Genomic DNA, 15,402 nt, shown 5'->3' on the forward strand with positions numbered 1-15,402 from the left:
CATATTGTAAACACCTCTTTTCTCTATGTAAGGTGGAATTTCCAGAAAATAAATGCAATTAGGCTTGAATTTACGTTCAAATCCGTTGTCCCGATCCATCAAAACCGACGAACTGTATCCTACAAACAAAGTTTTATTTCCCAAACTTTGTCTCTCTTTCATCCCACCATCGTTTGCATCCACCTCTAGAACTCGAAATCGAAACCCAGAAGGAAATTATAGTTCCTTTTAGCAAAACTATCATCAATGCCAATGATGTTTCAACAAAACATAATCTCGGTAACCTTAGATGTCCGGTTTCATACGTATCTCCATACCCAGTAACTGTTCTGAAAAGTTGAGTAGAAACTATTATTTTCATTGGTATCCTCGGAATATGTTTACCATCAACATCACGATCAATTTCAACAACGAAAGTTCTCTGTAAATCATCGTAAATGTAAAATCTTCCATTATAATGAGCAACGTCGATACAATTACTATACCCGTAAATTGTATCTTCCAGTTCAGTCCATTCACAATCTCCATGATTATAAAATGCTAATTCGTTTTGAACATAAAACCCTAATCCCCTATACGCACTAATAATCATAATACTAAAATTAAATTTCAAACCAGGACTACTAGACAAAACACCCTTATCAATTAACCTCGTTTTTACAAATTAACTTACACGTTGAGGGGAGCAAATTGCTTATTGAAGGTATGTAGGAGTTTTAGACATCCATAAGGAATCCCAGTCGGCATGTCATTGACGAAAACGGCGCAAAAGTAAGTGATAGGAAAAATTGAATTACTGAATAAATATTGAGCATCAAAAGTGATAAACTTGGTCTGATCTAAAAACTTGGTTCAACCCAAAGTGATAAACTCCTGTAATCAGGATCATTAGGATAGGGTGCATCATTGACAAATGCTTCAACACTTCCATCTTTAATATTGTAAACGCCTCTTTTACTTATATAAGGTGGAATCTCCAGAAAATAAATGGAATTCGACTTGAATTTCCGTTCAATCTCGTGGCCTTGATCGACCAAAACCGACAAGCCATGTCCAACAAACAAAGTTTTATTCCCTAAATTTCTAACCTCTTTCATCCTACATTTGCTCACGCCCACCTCGAAAACTCGAAAACGATACCCGAAAGGAGAATCCCTATTTACTTCCAACAATACTATCATCAACGCGGACGATGTTTCGACAAAATAAAATCTCGGGAACGTTTCATGTCCCCTTATATATGTATTCCCACACCCCGTAACTTCCCGGAAAAGTCTAGTAGAAACTATTATTTTCATCGGCACCCTCGGAAGATGAATACCCCGAAAACGATTGATCTCCACGACAGAAATTGTCTGCGAATCATCGTACACGTAAAATCTTCCATTGTAATGAACAACATCGATACAAGCCCTCGAATGTTTCACTTCGGTCCATTCGGAATCCCCGTCGTTATAAAACGCCAACATACCACTCCGATAAGACTTTAAACTCTTATTGATAACGTAGCACATCTAGTAGGGGCGAAGCAACCTCGCCAGGAACGAACATCGCTAAGTCAAGCATTTCACCGACCTGGTAACAATGTCCGACCTTCTTGAAACCATAGAACGCATGACTTGGGGGGTCACCGGATCGATGGGAATTCAAACATCATCCGAGACAATCATGCCTGATAAGGTCGGACCAAGAATCTCACCCGAGCTCTGAAGTATGTCCAGGTCAGAGCTAAGCCGAGCTCCGAGCTCCCGAGCCCGAAAGCCCGAAGGCCATCCGGCCCGAGCTCTGAGCTGCTCTCAAATACAGGAACCATGATAACTTGACTCCCAAGTTATCCGGGCTCCGAGGTCCTGTCGAAGAGCGCCCACCCGTGTACCAGATCCTGGGACCACAGAAGATCTTCTGACAGGTACGTGAGGAATGTTCCCTCTGACACACCTAACAACCTGTGCCACCCGCAGGGATATTCTACCACGTCAGCATAACTGATTCCTGGGACCACTGGACTCACAGCCTGCCAGCAAGGCAGGTTTGTCCTTAAACCCTAACTATAAATAGAGGGTTTAAGGACAAACCCTAGGTAATTCTCTTTTTCTCTACTGAAAACACACTCTTTTCTCTTCTTCTTCTTCCTCTACTTCAAAACCTTACTTGAGCGTCGGAGTGAACGTCCGGTGACCCCCACCGGAGTTCCTTCTGACCTCTGTTTGCTTGTGGTGTGCAGGTCGTTAAAGCTCGGATTTAGTTTGGTGATTCATCACTTGGCGCCGTCTGTGGGAAGTCGTTTGTATTCCCCTGTTCTACTCTGGTTCTCTTGACGTTGCTGATCAGATCTTGACAAGAAACAATGGCTGATGATCCTGTTTTGGACAGGGTAGATCCTCTGGGAACTACGGTTACCGACGCTAACTTGGTTGGTGGAGTCTCAGCTAGTGGTCGGTCCTCTGTGATCACTGGCTTAACTCCTCCGGCGAATGCTCAGATGGGAGGATCCAGGGCCTCCGGCAGTGGAGCTGGATTTGTGCCTTTACATGGGTTGGAAAACTATCCAAGAGCAAACCCTTTTGCTTCAGATGCAAGTCACACCCACCTAACAACCCCAGGAACTACCGTGCCTCAGAGTTTCCTCCACAATACCTTGTCTCCCACTCAACTCAATTTTCCGGTAGACGCTACACTGGTGGCTACGGGAACAGGAACAACTCCTGGGCAGGATATACCTCCGGCGGTCTTACAAGCTCAAGAATATTTGGAATACATGGCTCGCCAACTGCACCAGGCCCAGCAGATGCATTTTGCAGTCATGTCCCAGTATTACCCCAATTACAATCCCTCAGCCACCCCTGTGGCCCCACCGCCTCGAGCTGCTGAGTTTCAGGATGGTCGTCCTCCGAGAGAAGAAGGTCGGAACGATCATCCCCGATCCAGACCTAGGGGTCCCACAGAGCATCAAGCACCAAAAGGCGAAGATCATCGTGACACTAATCTGCCGAGAGACGAAGGTCGGCACGATCGCCCTTTTCTGAGAGACGAAGGTCGGAATGATCCTCCTCCTCCTCGAAGGGAGGGGGTGCAAGACGAGAATCTACCACCAGGGACACAGCGCGGAGACGCTGGTTTGGGGAGGGGAGACCCAGACCCGGAGGCAGATCCTCTGCGGACCGCGAGGGCAGGAGTCCCACCGGTCAGGAGAAACGGGGCAGAGAGTGTTCACAGCTCGGGTGCCGCATCTCAGCAGCAGAAAACTTTGCATGACGAAGTTACTCGTCTGGTCCAGGCCGAGCTGGATAGGCATAAAGGGCACAAGGCAGAATCTCGACCTTTTACTACCTGTGGCATTGCTAGCCCTCTGTCAAAGGCTATATGGGATGACCCATTTCCAGATAAGTTTAAATATCCGCCCATTGACAGATATAACGGTAAATCCGACCCGATGACTCATTTAAGTTGCTTTCAGGTTGCCATGGGAGTTCAAAGTGTCTCGGACGCCACAGTGTGCAAAGTTTTTCCTTCAACGTTGAGTGATGCGGCGCAAAAATGGTACCAGAACCTCAAGGAGGGCTCTATTACCAGTTTCAGGGAGCTCGCCATGGCTTTCAAAACTCATTTTGCCCCGAGCATCGAACGAAAGAAAAGATCCAGTGATTTAAAGAAGTGCTTTCAAAAACCGGGAGAAAGTTTAAAAGCTTACATTGCTCGGTTCAATGCCGAGGCGATCATGATAGAAGATTTGAACGATGATACCGCCATCGATGCTATGAAAGATAACACCAGCATGCAAGTCTTCCGAGACAGCTTGATCACCAACCCGGTTGACACTTACACCGAGTTGATGGACAGGGCTTGGAATTATATCAATCTCGACGAGGAAAGGCAGAGGAAGTCTTACGGGACGGCTAGCCAGATTCCCAGTAAAACGCAGAATACTCAGGGATCTAACCGTAGCCAAGATCGGTACCGACCTCTGAATGAGACTTCAGGGTACAGGGGTAACAAGCCATTCAATGCTCAAACCAGTCCGCCGAGTGCGGGGCCTGGTACTAAGCCAAGTTTCAGTATTGGAGGAGGAACGGAAGGATATGTGGATCGAGCAGGAGTGCCGAGACAGTATGTACCACTCAATACTCCGAGGGAACAAATTCTATCCTGGATCAAGCACAACAACGAAGAGATTCGTTACCCGCCGAGGCTAGTGAAAGATGGAGACCGATCCAAGTTCTGTGATTTTCATGATGGTTATGGCCACGAAACAGAGGAATGTGGACGTTTGCGAAGTGAAATAGACAAGTTGGTCTGCCAGGGGCGATTACAACATTTCGTTGTGGCCAAGGAGGGTCAAGACCGAGGAAATACGAGGGTCAACTCGGTCAGGTCGGAGCCCGGGGGGAGTAGGGAAGCCCAATCCCCATCAAAGAAAACACAAGTCACGGGGGTAATTAACACAATCTCGGGAGGAACCTCAGAGTCCGAGTATGGTCGCAAGCGCAGAAAGAAAAAGCAAAAGATGGTCATGTCGGTATCTACTGGGTCGCCATGGCCTAACATTGTTTTCGGGCCCGAGGATGCGAAAGGAGTAGATTTTCCTCATGAAGACGCTTTGATTGTATCAGCCATCATTGGATCGAAATGGGTAAAACGATTGCTGGTAGACGATGGAAGCTCGGTTAACTTGTTGACTCTGTCAGTCTTTTTGACAATGGGAGGATCCAAGACTGACCTCAAGCCTGTGAACATTCCTCTCCTGGGGCTGGGGGGAGCTCCGGTCACCCCAGAGGGCATGGTCGAGCTGGATCTGGAGCTCGGCATCGAAATACCTCAGGAGGACGGAACAGAGGGAATCCTGGCGGAACCAACACGGAAGGTACGTTCGCTGTTCATGATAGTTGACATGCCTCTTGCTTATAATGGTATTCTTGGTAGACCTATGTTGTATAGCACAGGTGCAGTGACTAGTATTCGTTACTTGATGATGAAAATCCCAGTGGAAAACGAGGTCATAACTATCAGGGGAAACCAAACCCTGTCCAGGCAATGTTACATGGCCACTATGGGCAGCACGGTGGAAACGATGAACATCGATACACCCGAGCTGCTCATCAGAGAGAAAAAAGCTCAGAAAACCCGAGAAAACTTAGAAACGATTGAACTTACAGAGGGATCCGAGATGTATGTAAAGTTGGGGGTAGACTGGCCAGACGAGCACCGGGAAGCTATCATAGCTCGGATAAAACAGTATGTGGAGGAGTTTACCAACAAGCCAGAGGATATTGGGGGGGTAGACCCTAAGATCATCTCACACAAGTTAAACGTGGATGCAAAATGTAAGCCTGTCAAGCAAAAGAAAAGAACTTTCTCTCTAGAGAAACAGATTGCTATCCGAGATGAAGTGGAGAAGCTCTTGAAAGCCGGGTTCATCAGGAAAGTAGACTACCCTGAATGGCTGGCTAATGTAGTCTTGATCAAGAAGTCCAACGGTAGATGGAGGCTTTGTATAGATTTCACTGATCTAAACAATGCCTGCCCAAAGGACAGTTTTCCTCTGCCAAACATTGACCAACTGGTGGACGCGACGTGCGGATTTGCGGTCTATGCCTTCTTAGATGCTTCGCAGGGATATCACCAGATCCCGATGAGTAAAGATGACGAAGAAAAAACAGCTTTCACAACGGATCTGGGGACCTATTGCTACAAGAAGATGCCTTTTGGTTTAAAAAATGCTGGGGCAACCTATCAAAGACTCATGAATCATGTTTTTAAAGATCAACTGGGCAAGAATGTCGAGGTTTATGTGGATGACATAGTAGTGAAATCTAAGGGGATCGAGGATCACGCACAGGATTTGGCAGAAACTTTTGAAAAGCTGAAGGGTTTTAACCTTAAGCTAAATCCAGAAAAGTGTGTTTTCGCAGTCCGCTCTGGGAAATTTCTAGGGCACCTCATCTCGGAGAAAGGCATTGAGGCCAACCCGGAGAAGATCGAGGCAGTAATGAACATGAAAGCACCCAGCTCGGTGAAAGAGGTACAAAAGTTGAACGGGAGAGTAACGGCGTTGGGCAGATTCATGAGTTGCTCGGCCAAACGATGTTTGCCGTTTTTCAAAATTCTGAAGAACACAAAGAATTTCAAGTGGACAGAGGAGTGTAACACGGCTTTTGAAGAGCTGAAGGTTTACCTCAGCACGCCCCCGGTGCTGGGTAGACCTGAGCCTGGGGAAATCTTATACTTGTATCTCTCGGTGAATGACGAGACAGCAGCGGCAGTCCTGGTGAAGGAGGATAAGGGTCTGCAAACCCCGGTTTACTACCTCAGCAGGGTCTTGAAAGGCCCGGAGGTCAGATACCCAAAAATTGAGAAATTTGCTTTGGCATTGAAGGTGGCGGCGGAAAAACTAAGGAGATATTTCGAGGCTCACATCATTGTAGTACGTACGAACCAACCTCTGAGAAAGGCGCTGCAGAGGCCAGAGATGTCGGGACGGTTGGTCAGCTGGTCGGTCCAGCTGGGAGGATATTGTAAACGATAAAGATGTATAGCTTCCTAGATTATAGTGTTTCTATCTTATAATTAGTTAGTATGTTATAGAAGTCTTCTCATGTAACAACACTTCTCTGCAACAACAACTTGTTGCAATGTACTGTATATATTGAGCATAAGCAATAATACAAAGAGCAAGGGAAAATCTTCCAAATCAATTCCTTTACATGGTATCAGAGCTAACAAAATTCTCACCATGGCTAATTCTTCAAATACCCAACTTGTTCTTGTCAATCCAAATTCTACACCTTCTTCTTCTGCTCATCATTCTTTTGCCATTAAACTGAATCACAAAAATTATCTAGCATGGAAAACACAATTTATCCCATTGCTTAACTATCAAAACCTTATGCCCTTTGTTGATGGCTCTTCACCCTCACCATCTCCTACAATAACTGAAAACAATCAGATCCTTCCAAATCCTGAATACGCTTCCTGGTTTCAAAAAGATCAGATGCTTTTATGTTGGATTTTGTCATCCTTGACAGAAGAAATTTACCCGTATATTACTGGCCTCACTTCATCTCATGCTGTATGGAATTCTCTTGCCCACACCTTCGGTTCCATCTCTCAAAATAGACAGCTCCAATTAAATATTGAGCTTCAAGAGTTAAAGAAAAACGATCTTGGCGTCACTCAATATCTTCAAAAGGCAAAATCTTTAGCCGATGAACTCGCTCTTGCTGGACGCTCCATCCCACCTCCTGAATTCAATGCTATCGTATATCGCAACATTGGAAGTGAGTATCACTCCATTATTACAGCACTAAATCTTCGTCCCGAACCTGTCACATTCAATGAGCTTCACAGTCAATTACTCGCTCATGAAATATTACTCAAAAGCAATCAACCAATATCTGTTGCTAATTATGCGGCTAAACCCTCTTTTTCTTCACAACCCCCGCTTCTTCCCACACCTACAACATCACCAACCTTCAATCCCAACTTTAACCGATCTCGATCTCGCTACAAGGGACCACCATGCCAACTATGCAACATGAAAAATCATAGTGCAAAAACCTGCCGCAACTACAACCGTAATGACAATCGCAACTACCAGCCACGCTACAACAACCAAACTCGTAACCCATCGCATTTTTCACCCTTCCCTCCACAAGCCAATGTTGCGTACGTCCCTTCTTATCAGGTGATGCCGAATCAACAGAATATGCAGCACCAACAGTATATGATGCCGAATCAACAAGTGAATTCCTCAATGATGCCATGGCTCCTTGACTCTGGGTCTAATCAACACGTAACACCTGATTTATCTAGTCTTGATACTGCTAGTTCTTATCATGGTACGGATCAATTACGAGTTGGTAATGGACAAGGTTTGCAAATATCTCACTTTGGCACTTGTTTACTTCCTTTTAATAATTTTCGGCTTAATAATGTTCTTCATGTTCCTCATATCTCAAAACAATTAATATCTATTCAAAAGTTTTGCATTGATAACAACTGCTATATTGAATTTTGGCCTTCTCATTTTATAATAAAGGATCAGGTTACCAAGAAAGAACTTCTTCGGGGCAAGAGTAAGAATGGATTATATGAGCTGCCATTATTCCCTGTGAAGGAAGCTGCTGTTGCTATTCAATGTTCATTTGATGATTGGCACAACCGTCTCGGACATCCTCAATCTCGAACAGTTACTAAAATTCTGAAGGATAATGGCTTATCTACCTCTACCAAATTCTCCACACCATGCTCCTCATGTTGCTTAGGAAAAATGACGCAACTTTCATTACCACCTGTTGCTCATTCTAGTGTTAGGCCTTTTCAATTAATTTTTTCTGATGTTTGGGGACCTTCCCCAACCTTGTCTAATTTAGGATTTAAGTACTTTATCTTGTTTGTTGATGATTTCACCAGGTTTACCTGGATTTATTTTCTTAAAAATAAAAGTGATGTTATGAATACTTATCTTTCATTTGAAGCCTATGTTCAACGCCAATTTCAACAAAAAATTCAGTGTTTTCAATCCGATTGGGGTGGTGAGTTTCAAAAATTAAGTTCATATTTTAAACAACATGGAATTATACATCGGATTGCTTGCCCTCATACTCACCAACAAAATGGCACTGCTGAAAGAAAAATACGTCACGTTGTTGATACTAGTTTGACATTATTGGCTCATAGTTCCGTTCCATTCAAATATTGGCCTTATGCTTTTGATACTGCTGTTAATTTAATTAATTATCTCCCATCATCAGTTTTAAATGGTTCTTCACCTTTCTTAAAATTGTTTCAAAAATCTCCAGATTTTTCATCTCTAAAATTTTTTGGTTGTAGTGTCTTTCCTCTTTTACGTCCGTATAACAATCATAAATTTGATTTTCGATCACAGGAATGTGTTTATCTTGGGCCATCCAATGATCATTTAGGTAGTCGGTGTCTTAATATCTCGACAGGTCGAATTTATATTGCACGTCATGTTAAGTTTCATGAATGTAGATTTCCTTATAAGAGTTTGACTAATTCAGTAACAGCAGCTTCCAATGTGCAACGGGAACCATGGCTACAGCTTTCCAATAATTATCTCTGCTCAAGCTCTATTCCAGGTAATTCTTCTCATCTTTATCCTAACTTTCCCTTTACTTCTTCATTTCAATCTCCCCCATCTACTAATTTACCTTCTCAATCACGTAACACACAATTTGTTCCCTTTCCAACTCTTGACAACAATTCAATTTTATCTCCAACAGTCCAGTCTAATCCTACTACTGGTATCTCTTCTCCCACTTCTACACGCAACTTCCAACCTGGAATTGCTTCTATTCCTTCACACTTATCTTCTCCTTTTGTCCACTTCATCACCTATTTCTGTTCCAACCAACACATTCCCGAATAACACTGCTAATTCTGGTCTAAATTTAGTTGTTGATTTAAGTAACTTCTCTTCTATCCCCAACAACCAAATCTCACGTACTTATACCATAAACACCAAACCTCAAATTTCACCTATCCGAACACATTCCATGGAGCTTCGCCCTTCTACAATGCACAAAAGACAAACAAATTTAACAATTTCTTCTCCAAATTATCTTGAGATGGAACCACCGAATTTTACAAAAGCCAAAAATTATTCAAAATGGATGAATGCAATGTCCGAGGAGATCTCTGCTCTTATTCATAACCAAACTTGGACGTTGGTACCGAAACCGGTTGATAAGAATATAGTTGGTAACAAATGGGTCTATCGGATTAAACGTAACCCAGATGGAACTGTCGCTCGTTACAAAGCTCGTTTGGTTGCCAAGGGATATAATCAACAATCTGGAATTGATTACCATGAGACATTCAGCCCTGTTGTCAAAGCAACTACTATACGCACAGTTATTGCATATGCTGTTTCAAATGGATGGACATTACAGCAGCTTGATGTTTCAAATGCATTTTTGCATGGCATTTTATCAGAAGACGTCTACATGTCCCAACCTCAGGGATTCATTGATGTGAACAATCCAGAGATGGTCTGCAAATTAAATCGGTCGTTATATGGGCTCAAACAGGCTCCGAGAGCATGGTTTCACCGATTAGGAACTTTTCTCACCACATTGGGATTTCTATCTTCCAAAGCTGATTCCTCACTATTTATTTGCAATCATGGTTCTCATAAATTATTTGTCTTAGTTTATGTTGACGACATTATTGTTACAGGTTCATCTTCGAAGGCAATTGCTCAATTTGTTTGTGCATTACAACGTGAATTTCCAGTAAAAGATATGGGAACGCTTTCTTATTTTTTGGGTCTGGAGGTTCATTGCGTTGATAATGGTTTACTTATGAATCAACAAAAATATATTGTTGATCTGCTATGCAAAACAGGAATGACCAATTCAAAACCGTGTTCAACACCCATGGCTACCACTCCTTCTCTGTCAAAGCAAACAGGCTCTATCCTTCATGATGGCGAACAATATCGGCAAACAGTTGGAGCACTTCAATATCTAACAATGACGAGACCAGATATTTCGTTTGCTGTTAACAAGCTCTGTCAATTCATGCATCAACCAACTGATGTTCATTGGACTGCTGTTAAAAGAGTTCTTCGATATCTTTGTCATACACCATCTCACGGGCTGTTCTTTGCACCTGACTCTTCCACACAATTACAATGTTTTTCTGATAGTGATTGGGGTGGATGTCCGGATGATCGTCGGTCAACAAATGGTTATGCTATTTACTTCGGAAAATCGTTAATCTCATGGACGGCAAAGAAGCAACAAACTATTGCTCGCTCTTCAACAGAAAGTGAATACAAAGCTCTTGCAAATACAACTTCTGAATTATTATGGATTCAATCATTATTGCAAGAACTTGGGATTTCTTCATCTTCTAAGCCTATTCTATGGTGTGATAATATTGGTGCTATATATTTGAGTTCCAATCCGGTGATGCACGCTAGAACTAAACATATTGCTCTTGATTTTCACTTTGTTCGTGAACAAGTCTCATCTGGGAATTTGCAGGTTCAATTTATCTCCACAGCTGACCAAATTGCTGACATTATGACCAAGCCATTGAGTGTGAGACAGTTTGAATTTTTTCGCAGCAAGCTACGTTTGCTTCCTCACCCATCATTGGCTTGAGGGAGGCTGTAAACGATAAAGATGTATAGCTTCCTAGATTATAGTGTTTCTATCTTATAATTAGTTAGTATGTTATAGAAGTCTTCTCATGTAACAACACTTCTCTGCAACAACAACTTGTTGCAATGTACTGTATATATTGAGCATAAGCAATAATACAAAGAGCAAGGGAAAATCTTCCAAATCAATTCCTTTACAGATATGACATCCGGTATGAACCAAGACCGGCTCTGAAAGCACAAGTATTGGCAGATTTCATAGCTGAAACCACTGCAAGCGACCAACCTGAAGAACCTGATGAACAACTTCTATGGTGGGTCTTAGAAGTCGACGGGGCATCGAATCTGGAAGGATCCGGGGCAGGCGTAGTCTTGAAAGGCCCCCACGGAGTCACACTCCGAAGCTCGGTAAAATTTGATTTCCCGGCATCCAACAATGTCGCGGAATATGAGGCTCTGTTGATCGGATTGAGAATGGTAAACGTGGTCAAAGCCGAGCATGTAACAGTAAGGAGTGATTCTCAGTTAGTCGTTTGTCAAACCCTGGGTACTTTTGAAGCTCGAGATTCGGAAATGAGGAAATACGTGGACAGAGTCAAGTTCTTCTTGAACAAGATTCAGGAGCTCGGAGGAAAATGGGTGATAGAGCAAGTTCCTCGTTTGGAAAATCAAGAGGCTGATGTACTAGCCAAAGCAGCAACAGTGAACGAAAAGATACCAGGAGTCCATTTCTCTGTTCAAAAGCATTCCAGTATCGACAACTATGAAACCATCTTTCTAACTCAGCCTTTGGAAAACTGGATGCAAGGTATAGCCCACTACCTGATGGATGGAACTCTACCAGAAAACAGAGATAAAGCCTACAAAATCTTGCGACAAGCTCCGTACTATGCGTTCCTCGACGGAGTCTTGTACAGAAAGTCATTCACCCACCCGTGGTCGAGATGCTTGACAGCTGAGGAAGGAGAGTATGTGTTGAGAGAGATACATGAGGGTATTTGTGGGGCACACATAGCTCCTCGCATGCTGGCCAAGAAAGCAGTGTTGCAGGGCTACTACTGGCCCCTGATGGTCAGGCAAGCAGAGGAGATAGTAAAGAAATGTGAAAACTGCCAGAGACACCAGAATATCCGACATGCTCCTACTACAGAGCAGTGTCCTATTACCAGTCCTTGGCCATTTGCAACGTGGGGAATTGACATCCTGGGTCCTTTCACGCCAACCACGGGGCAGAAAAAGTTCTTGATAGTGGCAGTAGATCACTTCACAAAGTGGCTCGAGGTAGAGGCAGTGAGCACCATCACAGAAGCTCGGATCCGGGATTTCTTCTGGAGGCAAATTGTGTGCCGTTTCGGTATACCCAGAGCGTTGGTAACTGACAACGGAAAACAGTTCAACTGTCGAGCCTTCAAAGAATTTTGCAACGACTTGCACATTGACCTGCGTTTCACTTCAGTAGTTCACCCGCAGAGCAATGGGATGACCGAAGTAACCAACCGGACGATCCTAAAAGGGCTCAAGGCCAGGCTAGGGGAGTTCGATAGACAGTGGCTGGAAGAGCTACCGAAGGTCATATGGGCTTACAGAACCACGCCAAGGGCAGGCACAGGAGACACCCCATTTTCTTTAACATATGGGTGCGAGGCAATGATACCGGTGGAAATCGGGATGCCAACTCTAAGGGTCCAGTTCTTCAATGAGGCTAAGAACGAGGAAGAACAGAAACTATGCTTAGACCTGCTGGAAGAGCGAAGAGAGCAGGCAGCGCTAAGAATCGAAGCATACAAGCAAAGAATGGCTAAGTATCATAACAAGAGAGCTAAACCCTTGAGTTTCCAAGTCGGCGATCTGGTCCTACGACGGGCAGACATTGCTAAGGGAAATGCTGGAGTGGGAAAGCTCGAACCTAACTGGGAGGGCCCCTATCGGGTCACTGAGGTCGGACGAGCAGGAGCTTACAAGATAGCGCACATGTCGGGCAGAGTGCTCCCAAGAACTTGGAACTCCCAGGTTCTTCGGAAATACTATCAGTAGTTACTTGTTTTTATTTTCGAGGTACCTAGGGGTTTTTTCACTTATGTTTGAGTTAGGCTTTTGTAAAACTCAAACATAAGTTTTTCCCCTCAATGAATAAAAAAGATTAAAAAGAATTCATGTCTTTTCCAAAACCCGAGCACTCTACTCGGTAAAAAATCCACGGGCTATGTGCCATCTACGGGCTATGTGCCACCAGCGGGCTATGTGCCACCAGCGGGCTATGTGCCATCTACGGGCTATGTGCCACCAGCGGGCTATGTGCCACCAGCGGGCTATGTGCCATCTACGGGCTATGTGCCACCAGCGGGCTATGTGCCATCTACGGGCTATGTGCCACCAGCGGGCTATGTGCCATCTACGGGCTATGTGCCACCAGCGGGCTATGTGCCACCAGCGGGCTATGTGCCATCTACGGGCTATGTGCCACCAGCGGGCTATGTGCCATCTACGGGCTATGTGCCACCAGCGGGCTTTATGCCACCAGTGGGCTAGATGCCACCAACGTACTACAAGCAATTCTCGACCCCGAGCAACAACGACTCCGGGTTGTCCCAAGACAATAGGCTATCCACGCCGAGCAACTTGCTTAAACTTGGTCTATGAATAACTAAGAACCTATCCTAGTATTTTTTAATCCCACGCCTAAGTCAAGAACCAACATATGAAAACAAGAGGCTAGAAAAAGTCCACACTACTGGAGTCAGCTCGGAAACTAAGCTAAGTTAGCCATGAAAAACTTCATTCAGAAAGATAACAGGCAAACCGGCAGGTAAAAAACAAGATATATATACTAAGGCCAAAGTGACCAAACTTTGCAAAAATATTCAAAGTATAACAAAGGAGCTCGGAGCTCAACATTACAAAATAAAGGAAAACTTCACTCAGAAAAAAAAAAAAAAAAAAACAACACCAATGTTCACAGGAAACATTCATTCAGGAAAGCACATATAAAGAAGATGTTCAAATCTCATAAAAGAGCTCCAGGCTCAATATTCAAAAAAAAAAAAGTACAAAGAAGAAAACACTGTTCCAAAAATATATACAAGGCAAGAAAAATGATAAAGACTATCTAAGAAGGGTTGGTGCCCGGATCTTGGCCATCAACCAAATAATCTTCAACCTCGGCAAGACCATCATAATCCTTGGGAAGCTCCTTTGCTCGACGTCCCAACTCCTCGACATCCAGCACAAAGTCGGATACGTCGAGGTCGGCTCCGAAACGTCCACGGACATACTCGCCCACCTGCACTTCGCTCACATATAGAATTCGGCGGAAGTCTTCGTAGATCTTCTCTTCCCGACCTATGACGTCTTTAACTTGGGCCTCAGCCTCTTCCGCCCGCTTCGTGACCTCGGCGATCTTTTTCTTCTGATCAGACACAGTCTCCCGAAGACCCTTCGAAGCCAGCTCATTCCGGGTAGTCAGGTCTGCTAGCTGCTTCGAAAAGTCCTCACGAGCCGAGGTTTTTTCATTTTCAAGTTGAGCCACCTCGGCTCGGAGCTTCTCCAACACACCGAGGTCCTCAGCCCGGCGATCCTCAGAGCTCTTCAGCTGAGACTCCAAGGTCGCAACCAAAGCAGCCCCCTCAGAGGCCTTCTTTTCCGCCTCGGTCGCTCGTCTTCCGGCCTCCCGGGCTTTCCTCTGCTCAGTCAGTAGAAGATTTTTGGCCAAGGTAAGATCAACCTCCATCCGGCTCTGGTTTTGATCTGCCATATACGACATCTGGGAAGCCTGAGAAAAGAGAGGGAAAAGCATCCCAAATCAGAAAAGAACACATATAACAAAAAACATGATAAACACAAATGAAAAACGCAAGGCATTTACCTGGAGGCAGAAGGACGAAATCACCGCCCATAAATTCTCAGGCTTAAACGTTTTGTAATGCTCCTTGTCGGCGGGCATTGTTGTGACCCGAGCAACATCTCCAGCGATGGCCAGCTCATTCAAGGTTGCAGGCAAACCATCATTGTGCCTGCTAACCCACTCGGCGAAGCTCGCGCGAGTAATGGTCTGAGGACTAGGAGCAGTAGTGCTCGACCCCGAAGAAATCTCGGGATGGTCCGGTGCTCGGTTTGCGGGAGCCCGAGAACTCTGGCCAGCAGCCGCAGGAGCTGCTCCTTCTGGACCAGCCTTCTCCCGACCTGGGCCATCCACCGTCTCGGTGGAGTCTAAGTTGACGAACGGAATGTCCCCAACAGGTTGGGCACCCGCCGGCACCTCGATTCCCTCCGGCAAA

The sequence above is a fragment of the Mercurialis annua genome, linkage group LG8 (assembly GCF_937616625.2).
Source record: "Mercurialis annua linkage group LG8, ddMerAnnu1.2, whole genome shotgun sequence".
In the NCBI taxonomy this organism is placed as follows: domain Eukaryota; kingdom Viridiplantae; phylum Streptophyta; class Magnoliopsida; order Malpighiales; family Euphorbiaceae; genus Mercurialis; species Mercurialis annua.